An 18834-nucleotide genomic window follows, 5' to 3' on the forward strand; every position below is an offset into this window, starting at 1 on the left:
ACCTTGTGGATTGTGAGTGAGTGGCTGCTGTACAGGCATTTAACCACTGCTCCACCAGGTCACTATTCATGAGAACCTTCTGGATGTCCACATGGTTCTTGTGTGAATTTTTTTTCTTCCTTTAATGCCACAACAAGGAGTTTAGACAAGTGTCCTGTTTATCTCCTGAATTTTGTTGATGACTCTTATTGCCTATAATGTTTTTATAGATTTTTGTGAGTTTTTCGGGCTATGTGGCCATGTTCTAGAAGAGTTTATTCCAGACGTTTCGCCTCTCTGCATTTTCTGAAGATGCCAGCCACAGATGCTGGCGAAACGTCAGGAATAAACTCTTCTAGAACATGGCCACATAGCCCGAAAAACCCACAAAAATCTATGGATGCCGGCCATGAAAGCCATGACCATGTATAATATTTTTATTTCAGAATTAAAATTTCAATGACAAAAAAAAAATCAACAAATAGGCACATTAAAGCTGAACAAATTTTATTTAGCATAGCCCTTTGTAGACTACAGCCAACTTCATCTGATGCAAGTAGCCATATCCTCCCAATGGCATTTCTTGCTTGAGTATTTATATGTATGCTTGAGTGGATGTAAGATTGTAATCAATGGAACAGAAAGGACTGAATACAAGAAGTTATGGAGAGTGATCATTATGTTAACAAACAGCAGTTGTGTGGTAACATAGACCTTCTTGTACTAATCAGCTAATTAACACATGCAATGTGATAAAAGACTTTTGTCTCTATTCAAGCCCCAGGAGAGAAAACTGAAACTCTTGATGTTTTGCATGGGAATGTGTCTGTGAAATTCTTTTATTCAAGGAAAGCCACCTTGTAATTGGAGACAGAGGGTCCTAGGAGTCTAAAAGATTTCACTCATTGCTGATTTGTTTTTAAAATTTTGCAGTTTCTAGTGTCTGATATGTTTGTTAATTGTTTTATATGGAGTAGGCAACTAAACTGTGGGCTGCAGCCACAGCCCACCCCAATGGACCACATCACCACGTAAAAATGGAATTGGAAGTAATGTGGCATCGCTTCCGTTTCATTTTCACCTGATTCTAATCCCTGTTGTTGTTGTTGTTGTTGCTGCTGCTGCTGCTGCTGCTTTCAGGTATTCAGTATCATGGGAGTGGGGAGGGCAAAACTACCACTTTTCACAGCAGTTTTTATATGTTATTAAGAGCCCAAAATTACTCCCCCTCAATTTAAAGGGAGGGCTTCTGTGTGTGGACTTCAAGCAGCAATAAAAAGGGTTTGGGTGGCATGCAGACTACTCTTTCCTTATAAAAAGAGACCCAATTGTACTACAGGTAGCTCTTGGCATCCACTGTTGTTTGGTTCTAGGACTCCCATGGATACCAAAATCTATGGATGCTCAAGTCTCATTAAGTACAACGGCATAGCAAAATGGTTTCCCTTATGTAAAATAGCAAAAACAAAATGATGTCCTTTATATAAAATTTTCAAGCTGTGTTTGGTTGACCCTGTGGATATGGAAGGCTGACTGTATATAAGATAAAGTAGGGCATTAATGACAAATGATGGCATATATTACATTGAAAAATGAGAAGGTACAGGAGCCATTGAAGTTGCAGCTGATGTTATCAGGTCCTGTAATAGTGCTGCAAGAATAGATGTGAGAACATTGTGTGGCAATTGAGTGCAAGTGCTTAGAACTGATCACAGGGAATACTTAATACAGTTTTGCTCAAGTAGGAGTATTTCCAGCTAAGTTGTTTTTGTTTTGTTTTGTTTACTATGGAATGAATTGCCCTGCCTTATTCACAGAATTTCATGAGAGTCCAGATGACAATCTCTTTCAGTCTTTCACCTGTCATATTTGTCCACTGCTTCTACCATCTTTTTTACTTACCATACACATTCTGTTAAGCAAGGGAATATGAAATACATGCACAGGGACATTGGTAGTGCTAGTAGCCCTTTGTTCTGAAAGCACCCTAAATTCCTATGTGATTACCCTCTTTTGTTGTTTCCTAGGTACCTATATATGAATTGAGGAATGATGGACGGTCCAATCTACTTGGGGCACTACTGATTGCTGGACTATTTGTTATCCCTGAGGTCTGTAGTATCAATATTTCTTGGCTGGAAATGTAGGAACATGGCTTGTTAAAAAGGAAGAATTAAGTATCTTGCAGCTCACAACACAGACGAAAAACAAATATGGGTATAATGAAGCAGAAGGCATTAGTTCTTTAACAGGAAATTTGGTACCAAATTTTGTATGGTTAATTGTACTGTTCTAATCTTGTAAGCCACTCTGAGTCCCAGGTTTGGGAAAAGGGCAGGATATAAATAAATATAATAATAAATATAATAATACCGAAGGCGGAAATAACATGGAATATATAGGGTTAGGTTCCTACATCACCAAAAAGAGGGGTTTGACACGTTTCAGCAAACTTTTTATTCAGAACTAACAAAGCACACATGTAAAATAAAATAACCAAGTCAGGTAAGCTTTGCATATGTTTAAAACAACAACACGTTTTGAACACTGTAGAAACCACATGGAAGCTCATTTGAAAAGGCATGTAGGGGTAATTTTTTTCCCTTTTAGCAGCCTTCAGTTTTCTTGATTTCAGCTTTGGTGTGCAGACTTGTAGATCTGTGCTTTCTTAACATGACGAGGGTATGTAGTGAGGCAAGATGATCTGCTTTCCATTTTCTTCCCACTGTTTTGCTGTTAATGCGTGTTCAGTAAGGTATTCTGGAGACAGCTGCTGTTTACTTTGCCTGTTGTAAGCAGGAACACATAGATAAAAACGGATCAGCTAGAGATTACTCCGGTTTTGAGGTACCTCCACTGGCTGCCTATCAGCTTCCGGGCCCAGTACAAGGTGTTGGTTATTACCTTTAAAGCCCTAAATGGCTTGGGTCCAAGCTATCTCAGGGACCGCCTCCTCCCGCACAATCCTCCCCGCGCTCTCCGGACCTCTGGGAGGAACTTACTGCAGCCTTTAAAATCTAGGCTTGCGGCGACCTCCCAGAGGGCATTCTCTGCTGTCGCCCCCAAACTCTGGAACGACCTGCCGAATGAGATCCGTCAGATAACATCATTAGACAGCTTTAAAAAAGCGGTCAAGACGGATCTCTTCCGGCAGGCCTTTCCAGACTAACCATCCCGGCCCAGGTTCCCTGATTCCCTCATTCCTCCTGTGGCCCCATCTTAGTGATGGTCGAGGATCAACAGAGGGATATCAGGGTTTTTAGTTTTAATTGCTGTTTTTATGCTGATATTGTGTTTTTAATATGTTATACTGTTTAATATTGTCTTAAGGGGGGAGGGATAAAGTGTTTTTAATTGTTATATTTTATATTTTACTGTTGTTAACCGCCCGGATTGGTTTGCCACAGGGCGGTATATAAATAATAATAATAATAATAATAATAATTATTATTATTATTATAGTAGAATTCCATTCTTACTTAGTTCAAGCTCAGTGGCATTGTTTACTGCAGAAATGCTGCTGCAACCCACCAATGAAAGTTATTGTTTCTCCAGCCCTCCTTTACTATCCTTCAACTGCTGGTGCTGCTGAACACTTCCAGCTAGACAGAGGAAAAGGAAGGGACAGGAGGAGGGGAACCGGAGACATGAAAGATTTTGTACAAAAGGAGCTTCTTTGTCAGAAGCTTTCTTAACTGAGGTATTATTGAACAGCTAAAAGCAATGAGTGTCGTAAAATGTTTTTAAAACCCACAATTAAATAAAATAGCCTATTAAAACAGAACGAACCTAACATAACTTAAAATCATGTAAAACATAACAATAGGAATGAAAGAATGACAGACCCCTTGCCCCATTAAAAGATCTTTCTGCAGCTACCAGTGAATAGCCAAAATTCTGTTTAAATAAAAATGTTTTTGCTGGCTGTAGGAGGGAGAACAGAGAGGAGGCCAGCCTAGCCTTCTGTAGATAAATGCAATGGGCCCACAATTGAGTACACGAACACTCCTCCATGGGAATGGTTTTTTCCCCCCAATCTCTGTAAAAAAATTTTTTTAACATGCATCACTGTCTAGTTGTATTACAACAACTTTGTAAAGCAGATCAGTATCATTACCTTCTGTACTCCAGATACGGGCATTAAAACTTTGTTAATTATTTTTTCCCCTTTAATGGAGCCAGCAGCTTAACTTAAAGACACTGAATTCCACCATCTTTTGTCCCTGATGTGATTAATCTGTTAATATTCTGATAATTATGATAATTTAGTGTGTGAGAAACATTACAGTTTTTCACAGTTGCTGGCTAGTTAGGTTGAACAGAGTGTGGTTTGTTTGGAACTGATCACCTACCAGCCCTAACTGAGACATACTTTATCTTGCAGGTGTGCCTCTACTTTCACCATAAACTCTATCGGGGAAATAGGGTGACCAAGGTGGACACAGGCAGTTTTGATGCTTTCTCTTCCCCTAATCTTCCTCCTCTGGCAAATGCAGAAGTGGATATAAAAAGTAAGTAGCATGAAGTTGCTGCAGCTCTGGATGCCCCCCTGAGAGTAACTTAATTCTTGAACTATTTTAGTGTTTAGCAGGCTAATTTGTGGCCTAATTTAGAATTGTTTTTAATTTAGAATTATTTTTAAAACTGACCTGGTTTTAAGATCATGCAATAATGTCAAGGAATTGATTTATATAAAGTTTCTTAACAGCTTCATTATGTTCTTTCAAGTGGACGTCAGTGGGACACTTGTGAATAACATGGTATCCTGGGAGATTCCTTTGACAGGCCTTTCCTTTGCATCACATACCCTCCAACTGTACTGATTTGGCACTACAGTCCTGATTAATCCCCTGTTGTCCCTCTTTTTCAGCTGATTTTAAAATGTCCCAATTTCTCTCTCCAACTTAAGGACAGTTAACAACAGCAACAAAGGTGACCCTATCTTTGGGTTTTCTTGGCAAGATTTGTTCAGAGGTTTGCCACTGCCTTTCCCTGAGGTTGAGAGTATGTTATTATTATTAACCTTTATTTAATAGGCGCTGTAAATTTACACAGCGCTGTACATACAATCTTTTTAATTGGACGGTTCCCTGCCCACAGGCTTACAGTCTAAAAAGACATGACACAAAGGGAGTGGTGGTGGGGAAGGGGCCTCTCTAGTAGGATAATACATATAAAATACATAGCAATATAGGAAATGATTCAATAAAACAGGCACCAAAAGAACATGAAATAGTAAGTGACAATTATGCAATGCCTGGGAAGGCTTCTCTGACCAGGATGGTCTTCAACTCCGTTTTGAAGCTGGTTAAAGAAGTGATGGCTCTTGCTCGTGGGGGAAGAAGGTTCCAGGAGTGAGGGGCAGTGACTTGCCCAAGGTCACCCAGTGGGTTCCATGGCTGAACTGAGAATCAAACCCTGGTCTCCAGAGCCATAGTCCAATACTCAAACCACTACACCATGCTGGCTGTCTGGAATGTAATAAGGCGACTATAATAAGAAAGTTGAAGAAGCCCTGCAGGGGACAGCAAGCTTATAGGGGAGTGGCACAATGGAAGAAGAGGTTTTCTTTTTCATCCACATGTCAAAATAATGGGTTTTTTACTATTGTAACTAGAACTAGAAACAGAGTATTTTTAAGGCCCATCCCAAGATTTAACGTCCCCATACAAATATATAATTATTTCCCTGAGCCAGTGGGAGTGCTAAAGGCTCCTGCAAGAAGGGATAAGTGTGTCAAGAAGTTGCTGGAGATTGTGGTATTTTTGTTACAGTTTTCACAGTTTTTTTTTAAATTAAAAAACCCCCAGATTTTATTTAAAATCTATATTATTTTCTGGCAATAACTCTTAACATTTTATTCCTACCCTCAAGTGGGTTTCTTTTTAGTTCCAAGACTAATCAAAACAATATATTTCCTTCTTTATTTTAATTTTTTTAGAAATACAGTACTATAGAGCATCAACTACCCCTTTTGTACTATAACTCTGATCAGAAGTTTGCCTTTATCTTCCTGTAAGGCTGAGAGAGTGTTACTTGCCCAAGGTCACCCAGTGGGCTTCCATGGCTGAACAGAGATTGTACCATTTTCTCCAGAGTCATAGTCAATGCTCAAACCAGCAAAACCAAAGTAGCGCTGCCATCAGAATTCTGGAAGAATCCTAAGAATTCCTATGTACCAGGGGTAGAAAAGTGTGCCACAATCAAGGAAGTATTTGTATTTACAGACTCAAATATGTTTCACAGATAATACAATTACTTTATCATAAGGAATCTCACTTGACTCTTATTTGCTGGCTTTGGCATTAATCTATGGCAAGAGCCCTGGTCATTAACATCCCTACCCATATGTTGCAAACTCAGGGCTGTGGCTTCCATTATTGCATCAATCCATCTGTAATGCCATCTTCCTCTTTTCCAACTGCTTGCCATTTTTCCCAGCATTGATGTCTTTTCCAATGAGTCATGCTGTCTCATAATTTTTAGCCTCAGTTGAATCATTTTGGCTTCTAATGAAAGTTTAGGTTTGATTTGCTTTAGGATCCATTTATTTTTATTTTTCACATATCATGGTGTCCGTAGCTTTCTTCTTGGGTGGAAATTGTCTTGTTATTGTTGTTGTGTGTCTTCAAGTCATTTCAGTGTTGCCAACAAGCCTCGAAGATATTCCCCGGAATGTTTTACCAAAATCCCTGGAATTCCCCAATATTTACCGGAATATTCAGTCAAAATTTCCGGGGGGAAAATTAATTAAATTCCCCAGATTCTGGGGAATTCCCCAGAAATTGGCAACGCTGTTTCTGATTTACAGTGACCCTAAAGTTAATCCATCATGGGGGGGGGGGGGGGAGTTCTTGGCAAGATTTGTTCGGGGGTGGTTTGCCTTTGCCTTCCTCTGACTTTGCCCAAGGTCACCCAGTGGGTTTCCATTGCTGTGTTGGGATTCAAACCCTGGTCTCCAGAGTCATAATCCAACACTCAGACCACTACATCACCCTGGCTTGCAGGGATTTTCTATGTCACTGTCTGAAGAAAGGCCACTGTTGAAGTCAACCTACTGACAGGTAGAATTTGATTCCACCTTCTCTGCATCATATTTTCCCCAAACCTGAGAGGGAGTTCACCAGGCAGGTCTAGCTCCATCAGGACTAGCCAGAAGGAAGGAGACTCCGCCCTCCATAACTGCCATCCACCGGCCTGAGAGGGAGTTCACCAGGCAGGTCCAGCTCCATCAGGGCTAGCCTGGAAGAAGGAAGAGCCCTCCCTCCAATCCATCTGCCTTGGTCCAGGCCTCAGAGGGAGAGAAGAACCACTGGACCTCATCCCCTTTCCCTCCACCATTCCCTTCTCCTTTTGTTTCGTGTCTTTTAGATTGTAAGCCTGAGGGCAGGGGACTGTCTGATTAAAAATAATAATTGTAAGCCGCTCTGAGGGCCATTAGGGCTGAAGGGCGGGGTATAAATACCTAAATAAAATAAATAAATCATGAACCCTTTTTGTCCCACTGGTTGTGGGGGGTGGGGTGGGGAAGTACCTCGTATTACAAAATTTGATTGATTTGGGGATATACATATATTTTTGTGTCTCGAGGATTTTTTTGTTTATAGAATAAAAATTGTAAATGGCAAATGAGTAAAAGTTGGGAACCTTTGCTGGCATGTGTATGTCACTCTACACATGTGGGGTGAAGAATCTGCCACAGTACAACAGACATATTTTGCTAACAGTGGCAGAAGTGGAATTGGACATACAGCAGCATTGTGCATTGTAACTGCGTGTTATGGTTGTACATGGCACATTGAGGTTGCACATTATGCATTGCATTATGGCACCATCATTGCCATGTGTTGCACAATACTGCTGTTCTGCACAGGAATTGCACTGTGCTGGCATGCTGTTATCTTCACATGCAAACATTTGTGCTATATTAGTGGGTTCAAACTGTAGCAAAAGAGATTCTATCTAAACATTAGGAAGAACTTCCTGGCGGTAAGAGTTGTTCTACAGTGGAATACACTGCCTCAGAGTGTGGTGGAGTCTCCTTCTTTGGAGGTTTTTAAACAGAGGCTGGCTACCCATTGGCTGGGAGTGCTTGGATTGTGTATTTATGCATGGCAGGGGACTGGATTGGATGGCCCTTGTGGTCTTCCAGGTCTATGATTCCAGGAGTCTTTGATTGTAAGGGGATGTTAGACTGCTGACATTATTTATTATTGTGCAGGTGACAATGTTCTAGAAAGGAAAACAAAGGAGATTGAAAAACCACTGGATAAGCCCAGATTGCATACAGGCTGCATGCGGGAGAATGTGATAAGATCCATCTTTGAAATTAAATGTGCGTGTATCCTGCTGGGAAAAAGATGGGATAAGGTGCACGCAATAATCTTCTACACGTGGCCCTGCAAATGGTGGCAGAGTACACCTCCTAGAATTATTTCCATTGCCTATGCTGGTTAGAATAATTGAGAATTGTGGTCCATCTGCATTGGAGAACCACACGCTGCCCATCCCTGCCCTAGAAGAATTACACATTACTGTAGATATACATCTGTGTAAATTCTGCAGTTAAAAAATTAACATGAAGACTACTAGTATCCCTTATGTCTGCATATTTGTTTTTTTGGGGAGTGAGTTTTTTTTTTTAATGTTACTGAGTACTTGTCCTCTCCCAAGCTCATAGACTCTCCTTTCTCTCTTCTCTGCTTTCTTTCTTTCTCAAAGTTGACTGGGGAATTGTATGGCGAGCCACTACCACAAAGAAGTTTAAGGTCCACATCGATATGAACAGGAATGTGGGGTTGCTGAGGATCTTCCCAGGAATTACTGCTACTACTGTATGTGGTCCAGTAAAACATGATCAAAGCTATGTTAAATAAACTACCAACCATAATTTCACAGTTGGCCACCAGTCATTATCTCAATTGTACATTTCAAAACCAAAGGAAAACATGCAGAGAGCATTTATGCAAATAGACCAATATGTTTGGCTTTAAAAAAATGCTTGTAATGATCAGTATATCTTTTTTCAAAAATTAATTCTGTCATTTGATTAATGCTGAATGCAAGTTAAGTCTCCCTTATCCAGAATTTCAAAATCTGAACCAAAAGTTTTCTTTTGGGTGACTGAGACAGTGACACCTTTGCTCTCTGGTGGTTCAGTATACACCAACTTTGTTTTAAAATTATTTAAAACGTTGTGTCAAATAACTTTCAAGCTATGTGTATGAGGTGTATATGAAACACAAATGAATTTTGTGTTTAGACTGGGGTTCCATCTCCAAGATATATCTCACTATGTACATATGTGGAAATATAGGGATTCCAAAATCCAAAAATATATGAAATCCAAACATCTTGGATTTCAAGTACTGTATTTGGGATAAGGGAGACTCAACCTTTAATATCAGAATTTTTTTGTAGGCAACATTTTACTTTTTCTCTTTTCTGTTCATCAATCATAATATCTTTGTCCTTCCTCACCTTTTGGCTCCATATTGAAACTCATAACCTTCCCCAACATCCACCATTTGCAGTGACTGTGAAACTTAACGTGAAGGAAATTGAAGGGTTGATTACATATAAACTTACTGATGGACTGAGCCCTGAGCATTCAAACATATGTGCCCCAGTACTGTGTTAGACTCTCTTCTCCTGCTTACCTACAGATCAGTGACTTATGCCATGTATGTTTTATGTATGATTTATTATCTACTTTAATATATATATTTTATTTATGAGTAAGATTTTTTTAAAAAAGCAGAGTAGACTGCAAGAATACAACGAATAGTTATTTCTAGCGTTAAAGGCATTGATAAAGAAACAATTATATTCTTATGTATAGCCTGAGTACAAAGTGCAAAAGCAGGCTTAATGCTGAACAAAAAGAAAACAAAAATAATGACCATGGAAGAAATGCATAAAGTCAACTTATTAGAATGGAGAAATTAAAATAAACAGTTCCTGTATCTAGGATCAAACCTAGATCAGAATGGCGACTGCAGCCAAGAAATAAGAAGAAGACTAGAAATATGAAGGGTGGTGATGCAAGTACTAGAAAAGATCCGAAAGAGCAAAGACATACAACTGAGTACCAAATTCAGAATTGTGCAAGCCATAGTATTTCCCACCACCATGTATGGATGTGAGAGATGGAGAGTGAAAAAAAAAAACAGATTAAAAAAAAACCCTAATTTGAGATGTGATGCAGGAGAGGAGTGCTGAAGATACTGTGGACAGCTAAAAGGACAAGCAAATTTGCCCTAGAACAGATCAAACCAGAACTCTTCCTGGAAACCAAAATGACGAAACTGTGGTATCATATTTTCGCCACATCATAAGAAGACACCACTCACTGGAAAAAACAATAATGCTAGGAAAGGTTGAGGGCCGTAAAAAGAGAGGAAGACCATATGCCAGATGGCTAGACTCAGTTAGGGAGGTCATCAACATGAATCTACAAGACTTAAGCAGAGCAGTGGAGGACAGGGAAGGCTTGGAGATGTCTCATCCAAAGGGTCGCCATAAGTTGGGGCTGATTTGAGGGCAGTTAACAACAACAAAGTCTGAGTACTCATTTTTCTTATGTAAATGTAAAACATTAACATTAATTCTAGAAGGGAAATATGTAGCAATGGATATCTAGAGCTTCCATCTTAATTTGGTTCAGACAGGACAATACAGGGTACCAAATTTTGATACAAATATGCCATACATTTGTGTAACTATCTCAACATGTATCCACCTCTGCTGTTTCATTGATGCCATTGTCTCAATAGGTGAGGGCATTCCTCCAGCATCCAATGGAAGGGATAGTACTGGAAACGTATGGCTGTGGCAATGCCCCAAACAACCGTCCTGATTTGCTAGAAGAGTTGAGGCAAGCGACAGAGAGGAATGTGGTGATCCTAAACTGCACACAGTGTTTGTGAGGCTCTGTGGCTCCAACCTACGCAACTGGACAGGTGAAGGAAGTGAAATGTTCAGTAACTCTTTCAGTAACAGCATAGACTGTGCTGTTTACTGCACTAATAACCTAGTTAACAAACCTAATTAAGCTTACAACAACTGAATACAAGGCTGTGTCTGCAGAAATAGCAAGTAGACAGGAAAGTAAAGGTTTTAAAAATCAGCATTTAATTTTTGTGCCACCTTTCTCCCAGAAAGAGACCCAAGGTGGCTCACAAATAAAAACAGTTTAAATACATATTACCATAAAAACAATTAAAAACATCAAATAAAAACAATATAAAATTACATACATTAAAAAATACAATATCCACCCCATATAAGAAATACCTCATATAAAAGCCATCCTATGATTATATATAAAAAGCCTGCCTCAACAAAACTGTTTTTGCTTGCCAGTTAAAGTCAAGGAGAGAGAGGGTTACCCTAGCTTCCTGTGGAAGGAAGCCCCAGAGTGTGGGAGCAGCCACTGAGACGGTTCTCTCTGGTGTTCTCACCAAGCGAGCCTGGGATGGTGGTGGGCCCAAGAGAAAGCCTTCTCCTCAAGATCTTAGGGCTCTAACAGGTTTGAATGGGGAGATACGGTCTCGGAAATAGTCTGGACCTAAGGCATATAAGGTATTATAGGTCAGGACCAGCACTTTGAATTATGCCAAGAAATGAACCAGTAGCCAGTGAAGCTGTTTCAATAAGGGAGTTATATATTCCCTATAATTGACCCCAGTCAGCATTCTAGCTGGAGCATTTTGCATCCGCTCAAGTTTCCAAACAGTTTTCAAAGGCTGCCTCACGTAGAGTGCACTACAGTCGCCCAAAATACACAAATACAAACATTTTTTTAGGCAAAAGGAACTTGAAGGTCACAATTCTAGTGGCATCCAGGAGTTATTAGTTTTTGTCATCTTGCCGTTTCTGAGGCCCCTAGATCTTAAAAAGAAAAAAGAAAAAAAGATCGAAACAGACCAAAATAGATATCTGTAATGACCAAAACATAATTTCCAGTTTTCTGCAAATGATAGGATGGGGCTCCAGGCTTTGAAACTCTTTTCAAGGGAAACTAAGATGGTCCCTTTCTTATTGTCTTTCTACAAGCAGGCAAGGACCTTTTGTTCTGGCCTTTTTTATGCATGTTTTTAATATACCTATAACTAGTAATCACCTTTGTCATGCTACATGATGAAAATCTGGGGGGTGGGGAGCTAGAGGCAGTGGGAGACTTTTATAAACCTCTGTTCTAGGTTGTGAAGAATTTGTATGGAGTTATAGAAATCTGGTCTGGAGGAAAAGCTATTGAGAATTATTTAGTTAGTGAAGACTCTCTTGCCTATTAGGGATGATCATTAAGGATAACCAAGGCGAGGCAGTGTAGTGTAATGGTTTGAAAGTTGGAGTATGGTTCTGGGAGACCAGGATTTGAATCCCTGCTTGGTCTTACACTGGGTGGCATTGGGCAAGTCACTTTCTCTCGTCCTCAGTGAGCTGCAATGGCCATCCCCCTCAGAACAAATCTTGCCATGGAAACCTCATGATAGGTTCACCTTAGGATCCCCATAAATCAGAAATGACTTGAATGAACACAACAACAACAGAATTAAAAATGTTTAATCTAGATGCATTTAACTAAGTTCAGTTTTAAAAATGGTATCTAATTCTTTGGTAAATAATTCTTTTAATACATATTTCAGTTTCATCCATCTTATCTCTAGTGGTGGCCCTATGCTTTCATCAACCTACCAAATTTCTAAGAAGTACAGAGGGCTGATTTTTGGTAGCAGCAAGTACATTTTTTATTGTGAAGACAGGTTTGGAGCAGGGATAAATAGAAAAGAACAAATTTGGTATCACAAATCATAGGATAAACCACATTTGTGTTTCATTACTGTTGTTCTACAGCCAATTAGGTTAATCATGCCCAACATTTTACTAACTAAAATTTTGTTATTTCTAGGACCTTGCTCATGTTGGAGTAATTTCAGGAGGGGACATGACACCTGAAGCATCTTTGGCAAAGCTCTCATATGTGTTGGCCCAAAGTCAACTTACTTGGAAGGAAAAGAAGCAGGTAAAGCATGCAAATTTCAGGTGGGTTTTTTTTAAATTTTAGGTTCAAATTACAGTTTGACTTCTGCTTCTTTGGAAGGTAGATTTGGCCATTGTGCCTTAATTCTATCCCAATTAGACTTCTGTAATGAGTTCTGCAAGAGACAGTCTGGTATAATGGTTCCAGGATTGAACTATGACCCTGAAGACTAGGATTCGATTCCCTGCTTGGCCATGGAAAGCCACTGGGTGACCTTGGGCAGGGCACACACTCTCAGCCCCAGAAAACCTGTGATAGGTTCACCTTAGGGTCACCATAAGTCAGAAATGACTTAAAGGCACACAGCAACAACACCATGTTCTTATGAAGTATTCAGAGGCTAGAACTACAGTGGACCCTTGTTATCCGCTGGGGTTTGGTTCCAGGAAGCCCTGTGAATAACAAAATCCATGTATGCTCAAGTCTCATTAAATACAATGGCATAGCAAAATGGTGTCCCTTATATAAAATGGGAAAATCAAGGTTTGATACATGAAATTTATACTTTTAAAAAATATTTTCAAGCCGTGGATGCTTGAATCCATGTATAAAAAATCCGTGGATAAGGAGGGCCAACTGTACAAAATTTGGAGGCTAGTCTGTCTGGGGTTCACTTTAGACAAGCAATAGCACTTACATTTCTATACTGCTTCATAGTGAATTCAGCACTCTCTAAGAGGTTTCCAGTCTGTAAGCCAATCGGCCCCAACAAGCTGGGTACTCATTTTACTGACCTATGAAAGGATGAGTCAACCTTGGAGCCCCTGAGTTCAAACTCACAACCTTATGGCTGCAGTACCAGGATTTAACCACTGCACCACCAGGGCTCCTGGTTTTGCTTAAATGGCTTGAGGCCAGGTTAACTGAAAGGCTGATGTATTAGCCAAAAATGTGAAATCCCCAGTGGAGGCTCCGGCTATACCCCCACATTTGTTGCACAGTTAAGATGCCTGGCTTTTAGGCTTTCTCCTGGCTGCACTTTGTAAAGCAATATGTATACAGGATGGACTGCACAAATGATAAAACAACAGCTCTTGAATGAATTTAGTGAATTTTGGAATCATGGTGAATTCATGCAGCTGAAAGGCAAACAAAGTATTTTTTTTTAAATTAAATGATATTCTTTTCTTTTCTTGTTTGTTTTCCAATAAAGTTTTAACCTCTCTCACACAATCTGTCTGCTTTCCATCCCCAGATGCTTTGTGACAATCTCAGAGGTGAAATGTCTTCTATGTTCACAGGAAACCAGAGCTCCTTAAGTAACAGCATCTTTATCAAAGTGATGACCAAATTTATAAGTCTTAACTGCAAAGAGGTAAACACAGAGATCAAACTTATGCATGTATAAACCTAAGCTGAAAACTTGCTTATTCTGTAAAATTATACTGATAGTGACAAAAGGAAATTAAAACTATGAATTTTCCCAATCTTTGTCATTCCTGTACTTGTTTTAAAATCATATTATCTTTGTGATTCTGTAATAAATTAAATCAATCTCAGTCCATTTATCTGGGTATATTTCATCAATGTATTTATAGATACATTGTATATATGTATGTATTTATATTATATTTATATAATATTGCATTTCTTTAACTATACATATACAGATATAGTGTGTGTGTGTGTGTGTGTTCATGCAATCAGTATTTTCAAACTTTTTTGGGGTTTTTAGGAGCTTGGAGCTTTGATCCCATCTTTGGCTTGTGCTGCTGCTAAAACTGGAGACGTGGATGCACTGAAAGCCATTGAAGAAGTGGTAAATATATATTTGAAGCTTGTTCAGAACAATGATACCATTCAGATGTGTAAGAGTAACCTTGCTGTACTGGTTGGGCTAAAAGTCCTTGGGGCACAGATCAATGCTTGGATAAGGTTCAGTTGCAACTACTCAGTGATACAGCACCTGGCACACTCCAAGTGGCCTACAATGTTTACTATCTTCAGGCAGCAGTGATGGTGGAGATTATAGTCCAACGTATTTTTGGATTGCAGGATATTAAAGGGCAGCTTGTCTACTCTGTTTTGTAGCAGCTTTCTAAGGTTGTAAGTGGAGGTGTTTTCCAGGGCAGATGTTGTTTTATCTCTAGAATTGTCTTATACTGAGCCTGTGATGTTTACATATTCTCCAACATTTCATAGATGAAAGGTAGATAAAACATGTGGCCAAGTGACATCAGAGTGTGGTCAAGATGGCAGAAGTTATTAATGAGGAAGAACACACAAGCTAGGAGAACCTACACACTTTGCATTTGCTTCAGTCCACTGGAAAGAGCAAACTTCTGCCTCTTCCTCTTCTCCCCACTGAGTTAACTGAATGCAAACAAGTTTTGCACTTTGAACTGAGTTTGCAGCAATGGAAGTAAGCTGAGGGCAAAGTGGGAAGAGGAGAGAGAAATGGGGGCATTTTAAAAGCAGCTGAAAAAGTTAGAAAATGGAGGGTTAATTGGGACTGTTGCTGTCAAATCGAGACAATTGGAGGATATGCATTTATAGCCTCTGTCACTAAGCTGACAGCTAAAATAGATGTGAGAGGAAAACAAAAGTAGCATTTGGGATACAACCTGCAGTCTTTGGGGGGAGACAAGGTAAGGCAGGAAGAGAACAAGCTCTGGAAAGTAGTTTTCTGTAGATCTGATGTGGAATAATGAGTTTCGTTCTCTGTATGGAATTTTAGGCTCTCCCTACATCTGTACTGATTAAGTTCAGTTCATCTTTATTATGGTCATAGACCAGCACAGGTAAAAAGGGGATACAGAATAGAAGAAGGCAAAACAAGGTAAAAAAACAAAGGTTAAAAACAGTATTGAAAATATTATTTTAGATTCCAGTATAGCAAGACAAGATTGGTACTAGCCTACTGTACAGGTCATTGCTTGATGAATTTTAAATGCAGCTGCACAGAATCTGGCAACATTATATAATATATCAGGACTGATGTCCAAAAGCATCAGAAAAATGTAAAATTTGCTGGTGTGTCCTTGGTATTTATGCAACAGAGATGAAATAAGACTGTGGCAGATGTCCCTGTAGTATAGGCACTGGAGTAGTACATGCTCTTTTGTCTCTGTTTGACCAGAGTCACAGGGGATTAGTCTGACTGAAAAGAGGAATTTATTATATCATTCTTCAGAGATAGCTGAAGGAAGGGCTGTACTGATTCTGTATATTTGTAAATAAACTCAACTATTATACAATGCCATATAGGAAGAGATCCTGGAACTCAGGTAATTGAGTCTATCTGAACACATGTTAAGTCGTAATACAGTGGGCCTTTGGTATCTGGTGGGGTTTGGTTCAAGGACCCTTCATGGTTACCAAAATCAATAGATGCTTAAGACCCATTAAATATAATGGCATAGTAAAATGGTGTCTTTTACATAAATTGGCAAAATCAAGGTTTGCTTTTTGGAATTTATAATTTAAAAAAAAACATTTTAAAGCTGTGGATGTTTGCATCTGTGGATAAAGAATCCATGGATACAGGGGTGGGGACTGATTATAATGCTGGTCACATTCTTTAAACGGGAGAAACTAAGAGGCATGTATTGAACACTACCATATTATTCTTGGTAATGTTAAGTCTATTTATTGAACCATAGCAATTATTCTCATTGCTGGCAAATGGTGTATGTGTTTCTCTTTTGCAGGGTGGAAATTTGAGCTGTGAAGATTATGATGGGCGCACTCCACTTCATGTGGCATCAAGTGAAGGGCATGTTCACTTAACTGAGTACCTACTGAAAAGTGGGGCAAGTGTTTATGGCAAAGACAGATATGGTGCTACCCCATTGATGAATGCCATTGAATTCAGGTAGGAAAAATGGGAAAGATACCTAATGTTCCTTCTAAAATATTGCAGGGTCCCCCCCCCCCCCCCACGGCAAAAAAAAAAAGGGTAATGGAGGGTTGTTGTCCTATTTTGTCCATTTGTTGTTTTTTGAAGGCTTTTTCATTAAAAAGAAAACATAACCAGATTAGTGTAACGTTATTACTAAAGTGTTCTAAATTTTAAGAACAAATGACCAATGCTATTTTTAAACAACAAAAAGGTCCTGAGCTTTGGGTTCACATTCTTGTTGCTGATGCTGTTTATTTTTTTTATAGCCTACCTTTCCCCAGCCTGACACTCAAGGTGGCTTACAAGACTTTTTTTTTAAAAAAGCACAGCTAATTTTTTTCTTATAGTTACAAATATAATTAAACTATCAATAAAATTAAAATCAATTAAAAACAATAATGTTCAAAAGAAAACAATAAATGGACAATAAAACACATTATGCAGGGCATAATCCCCTTGAGCAGTCAGTCTTCAAAAGTCTGAGGAAACAACAAACTCTTTGGAGGGAGGTTCCAGAGCTTGGGGGCAGCCACTGAGAAGACCCTCTCCCTTGTTCCCCCAGATGTGCTTCTGAAGGTGTTGGGACAGAGAGATCTTGTAAACAAGGAATAGCAGTTGCTTACCTTCTCTGAAGAATACCACTGTGATGAGGATTGGGACTGTGGTGCTATCTAAAATAGAAAATATGAACAACTATCTATATCCTCCTGTCCTATTCCTGGGTGAGCCAGCATAAATAGTCATAGAAATATTACATTATTGATTCATAACAAGGTGCACAGTGCAACCCTGGGGCCACATGTGGACCTGGGGATTTTTGTGGCCCTCAACTCCTCCATATTCCCCGGGTTATTCTTTTTCTTGCCCTAGATTGAATTGCCTCCCCTGGAATGATTCAGGAGCAACAATACAACTTATAAGTAGGCTGCAGGACCACCATCCCCATGCACTGTTTTTGAGAATACTCATTTTTCAAAACGAGTAATGAGTCTCTTTAGGCGTGTTTTTTTCGGGTTGGGGATGTTTGGTAGTCTCTGTGGATCCAGGAAGGTCACTGAGTATAAAATTGGCACCTGAGCCCATCGAGATTGCCCACCCCTAGTTTATCAGAAGGAGAGTAGGCAAGGCTGAGTAACTAAACTCTTCTGTCTATATAGTTTTATTAAGGACTCATATCCAATAAGAATCTTTATAAGAAAGAATTAATTGGCAACAGTTCCTTGGCAATAATAATAATGAGGTTTTCTTTCATTTTCCTTCTTTTGTTTTATAAAGGCACATGAAAGTCATACAGCTACTTCGTAAAACAGGAGCTCACCTTTCCAAGGAAGAGCTGGAGAATGCTGGGACCAAACTCTGCCTGTAAGGAAAACAAAATTAAATCTAGGAACACAAGAAGAGCCTCTTTTGTGTACCAAAAGTCTATTAACCCAGCATCCTCCTTTTCACAGTAAACACTGTACATACTTGACTATAAACTGACCTCATGTATTAGTCGAAGGCAGGTTTTGGAGCCAAAATTATGGATTTTTATATAACCCATCTATAAGTCAAGGGTAAAACTTAGGGGCATGGAGCAAAGGATGTAAAGGATGAAGGAAATGAAATTGATGCCAAATAATGCCCCTATTTTCCTGCCTAGGCATGCAGAAAGGCCACTCCATTCAGAGAAGGAGATGGTTCTTATTTTGATATGTGTTAAGGTACAGTACTTACATTGACCCGTGGATAAGTCAACCCAGGTTTTTTGGGTGGATTTTTTGACTAAAATTTTTATACTTATACATGAGTGTATACAGTAATACTGAATGAAATAGTTCCATGTGTGGAAAATAGTTTTGTAATACCTGTTTGTTTATGATTTAAGCAGATCTTAGCAGCACTGCAGTTTCCATCTCAGCTCAGAACTATTTGTCTTCTGACTTTCTTTTATGTTGAATTGATCTAAGGTGGTTGTGCAAGGTTCACC

General features: G+C 39.3%; 1 pseudogene across 1 annotated transcript in view; it reads left to right on the top strand.

Annotated features, from left to right (window-relative positions):
• The window catches only part of LOC149315162 (60 kDa lysophospholipase-like), a 37145-nt pseudogene that overhangs the window by 9046 nt on the left and 9265 nt on the right, over positions 1-18834 (top strand). Inside the window, exons 5-13 of the transcript XR_016281031.1 lie at positions 2007-2090; positions 4364-4490; positions 8701-8813; positions 10755-10940; positions 12893-13006; positions 14220-14339; positions 14700-14783; positions 16675-16838; positions 18141-18227. The product of XR_016281031.1 is annotated as a 60 kDa lysophospholipase-like (transcript). The remainder of the gene's footprint in view (positions 1-2006; positions 2091-4363; positions 4491-8700; positions 8814-10754; positions 10941-12892; positions 13007-14219; positions 14340-14699; positions 14784-16674; positions 16839-18140; positions 18228-18834) is intronic.

This window comes from Sceloporus occidentalis, unplaced genomic scaffold (assembly GCF_023333645.1).
Source record: "Sceloporus occidentalis isolate IW3139 unplaced genomic scaffold, rSceOcc1.0.p SCAF_4, whole genome shotgun sequence".
Lineage (NCBI taxonomy): Eukaryota > Metazoa > Chordata > Lepidosauria > Squamata > Phrynosomatidae > Sceloporus > Sceloporus occidentalis.